The following is a 4,696-nucleotide window of genomic DNA, read 5'->3' on the forward strand; positions in this document are numbered from 1 at the left end:
AAATATATGGGTTGATTATATAAATTCTCCATAACTTGTATACTGGGCTAAAAGGCTCCATGGATTATCAAGTTGGGTAAACCCATAGGATGCTCCATGGGTGTTACAAACCCAGGGATCATGGAAATGAAGAGTCATGTCACATTAGGGTTTACATGGTGTAACCCTAGATGTGACACACTATATAAGCAACATGTTCTCTACCAAAATCGGCTACACTAAGTTACAAGAGGGCTAGGCCGATTTTTATAGTGTTACACATTCTCTCAAAGTCATTCCAAAGCATTTGGTGTTGTGTGAAACATTTGAGGCATCACACTTGGGGTGCTAGGCTCTTAAGGTTTTCAAGGAATCAAATCAACTACAAGGTATGTAATTCTAGCCATCTTTTACACTAAAAGTTCCCCATGTATGCTAGATAGGTTTATGAACCTTGGAAATCATATTTTGCATGTATTTTAGACAAACATAGATCCAAGGTTTTTCTAGGGTTGCATGTACACTTAGGGGTGTTAGAATGCTCAAAACCCAGTAGTGGTATCAGAGCCTAGGCTTGTTTGTGAATACTTGATGGAAAATAGTGTTGAAAATCGTTTTTTTGTTGTCTGCACAGGGGACTCGACGAGTCCATGGGGAGGAATCGATGATTCCAAGTGAAAATGCAACCAACTCGGTGAGTCTATTCGTGCACTCGACGAGTTGGACATGCAGAATGCAAAAATTCGATTTGTGCTACTGGAAATGGACTAGAAACATTACCCTAAACTGTTTTGGTGTTACAAAAATTATTTTAGATGGTGTAATGGTTGTTCTAACCCATTTACAATGGCTAATATCAAAATTACATGATTATGTGTGTTAATATGTTCTTGAAATTTTGATATGAATGCTCATGGTCTTATGAGTTCTTGATAGATCATATGAATTACTTGTTTAATCATTAATTCATGATCTTTATGTGTTTTAATGGAGTCCATAACTTGTCCTCAAGTTATGGATAACCAAAAGTCTCTTTGTGTTAAAAGCCATTAAAAGAACACATAAGTTATAAAATGAAGAGTCTTCATTTTAATAACTCATAAGTTATGAATTTGAAAGGTTTTGTAAAGTTAAAAAACTTGCTCTCAAGCTTTGGAACATGTAAAGTCAGTGACTAAACTTTAGTTCGAACCCCTAGATTTTTAAAAGTTACAAATCAACCCTTATACTTTATAGTATTATAAGTTAATAATATATATATATATATATATATATATATATATATATATATATATATAAGAGCAAGTCATCTTACCATTAGTAGACCTCATTCACGAAGCCGGTCTATAAGGGGGTATAAGGTTGTTGCTTATAAAATGGCAGCTTAATGGGTGTCCACTCTCACCCACCACTTCCTTGAGCGGTGGAGGGTCGTTAGCCGAACGAGTAGGACAAGGACTTATAAATTCTCATTAAAAAGTATGATGAATATTATAAAGTAACTAAATGTTTTATTAAATTCCTAATCTTATTTACTTTAGGAAAATGTGAATAAGGTGCTAATCCATGAAATTACACTTTAGACTTTGATTAAGTCGTTAGTGGAGCGTGTGTGGTTAACCGGCACACTAACCTGGACTTAATTGTTGGATTAATGTCTAAGTCCATAACTATAATTGGTAAGACTTGACCCGACCCGGCATGGTCCATTTGGGTTGCATGGCATCATGCACTTGGATAGACTATAATGAGAGAAATAAGACACTTATGTTATTAATATATTATAAGTTCTAGTATATTAATAATAAGAATAATAAGATTATTTAATTAGTATTGATCAAGAATTACTCTAGGATTAATTAAGTGATCAAAAGAAGACTAATTAAATATATGGGTTGATTGTGTAAATCACCCATACTTGTATAGTGGGCTAATGCTCCATGGATTATCTAGTTGGGCCAAAACCCATATGATGCTCCTTGGATGCTCCATGGTGTATTTGAACCCATGGATCCAAGGAAATGGAAAGTCATGACAATTAGAGTTTACCCTAATTGTAACACTATATATAGATATTATTCTTGACCAAAATCGGCCACTAGATTATTCTAGAGAGGGCTAGCCGATTTTATGAAGTGTAGAATTCTCTCAAGTTATTCCAAGTGTATTTGGTGTTGTGTGAACCATTTGAGGTGTCACACTTGGGGCACTAGGCACTCAAGCTTCATGAAGACATTCTACATCAAAGAGGTATGTATTCTATCTTGTTATATTGATAGTTTTGTATGCTAGATTAGGATAATACCTTGGATGTTCATTTTTGCATGTATAATAGAGAAAACATAGATCCAAGGTATTTAGGGTTGCATGTACACTTAGGAGTGTTAGAGTGCTCATAACCCAACAGTGGTATCAAAGCCTAGGCTTGTTTTCTTGTTATACCTGCAATAGAAGCTGAAAAATCGAGATTGGTGCTGTCAGCCCAGCAGACTCGCCGAGTCCATGAAAGGGACTCGACGAGTCGAAGGCAAAATGTATCCAACTCGCCGAGTTGTGTTCATGCACTCGACGAGTTGGACCCCAGACAACATATTTTCGAGTTTTTTGGCTAGAAATGGACTAGGAACATTACCCTAAGTTGTTTTTGAACTTATAAACTTGTTTTTTGATGTGGTAATGTTCATGCTAATCCATTTTCAAAGATAATTGTCAATAGATTCATGTTTTGTATTAGTTTAAAGGTTAGACTAATTACATGAAAAAGTTTGATTTGAATTATCTAGTTCTTATGAGTTTCTTAGATTAATAGAAAAGTTGAATGAAATAGTTGTTTTCAATCCATTTTAATCTAAGAGTTGAGTATAAAATGTGTTTGTGCAACTTATCCTCAAGTTACATGAAGAGTCACATTAAAGACTCATAAAACTCATAAATTTGGCAAAGGTTACAAAAATGAAGAGTCTAGTTCTAATTAATTGGAGTTATGACTCCATAATTTGTCCTCAAGTTATGGAGGACCAAGAGTCTCTTCATTAAATAAATAAATAAATATATATATATATATATATATATATATATATATATATATATATATAATGTAACCTTAATTAATTCAATAAGTTATAAAATAAAGAAAAAGTTAATTCTTTATTAGTTTAAAGTCTTCCATAATTTGTCCACAAGTTATGGAACTTGAAGAGTTTTTGGATTAAAACTACTTTAAATACATAAGTTATGGAATTAATTAGTTTTGAATAGTTTCAAAACTTGTCCTCAAGTTCTGGAATTTGTAAAGTTTTCTCTTATGAATACTTTAATTCCAAGTTAGCCCTTAGAATTTTAAAAGTTAAAATTCAACCCTTATACTTTATAATATTATAAGTTAATAATATATATGTATAAGAGTAAAGTCGGTCTTACCGCTAGTACGCCTCATTCACGAAGCCGGTCTATAAGGTGGGTATAAGGTTGTTGCCTATAAAATGGCAACTTAATGGGTGTCCACTCTCACCCACCGCTTGCTTGACTGGTGGAGGGTCGTTAGCCGAACGGGTTTGACATGACTATAATTCTCCCTTCATTAAAAGTATTAATGATAAATACTAAGTAACTAAACTCTAAATAATACCCAATCTTAGTTACTTAGGAAAACGTGAATAAGGTGCTAATCCATGAAATTACACTTTGCACTTTGTTTAAGTCGGTTAGTGGAGCGTGTGTGGTTAACCGGCACACTAACTCGTATTTAACAAGGTAGGCAAAGGGTAACTTAATGTTTATCATAGTATCGATGGAGCGTGTGTGGTTAACCAGCACATCGATTGAGGGGTAAACACTTAAGGGTACCGAGTAATTTGCATGGTTACTTCACACCTTGTTTTGTGATCCTCGGCATCCCAGTCACAAAACCTGAAGGGCACACTCGAGATTGAAACATGCCATTGAACAGTTCAATGAATCTCAAAAAGATCTAGGAGTTTCAAAAACCAATTAAAACCTAATAATACATTTCGTTTATCTTGGTGGAAATTGGTGAATCGTCATTCACCTACCTTCAAATTGTTTTATAGCTTGGATTACGGCGTACCTCTTCTAAGTTATAAAATAGTCTGTTGGGTCCTAGCCTTAATATTTCATATTGGGTGTCATATTAAGGACTTTAAAATCAACTATCTTGAATATCTCCCAAAAAGATGTCTGGTTTAGACATTTATGATCTTCCCAAATCTCTTGAAACAAGCTTTCCTAAATGAAGATGATGTCCCATGGAAATCATACTTCTGTCACCTCCTCCAAATTATTCTCCCTACCCCACAAGTTCTTTAAAAGTTTAAAGTCACTCGAGCCCTATTGGCAAGACAAGGTCCAGGTGTGATCACATCTTGGAGATGTAGTCACATATTGACAAGCCGGGAGAGTTCGGTGTCAAAGTCTTGAGAAAGTTGGTGGTTCAATCACTTTCTAAGTCACATAGTGAGTTCGTTTGGGACACCTATGAAATAGACTATGACAAGACCCTTAATGATCTTATCTATTGTTAAGATCAACTTCCTGAAACTTTATGGACATTGACAATGGTGACACTGGAAATACAGAAAAAGCATTCTCTTCCCAATGGAAAGGGATCGGCCATAGTCAACTCGGTTGAACAAATGGTAAAGAGAAAAGCTAAGTCTATGATAGTCCCGTGTACCATTATCAAAGGGTCCATATGTTT

Source organism: Lactuca saligna, chromosome 3 (assembly GCF_052625555.1).
Source record: "Lactuca saligna cultivar CGN05327 chromosome 3, ASM5262555v1, whole genome shotgun sequence".
Lineage (NCBI taxonomy): Eukaryota > Viridiplantae > Streptophyta > Magnoliopsida > Asterales > Asteraceae > Lactuca > Lactuca saligna.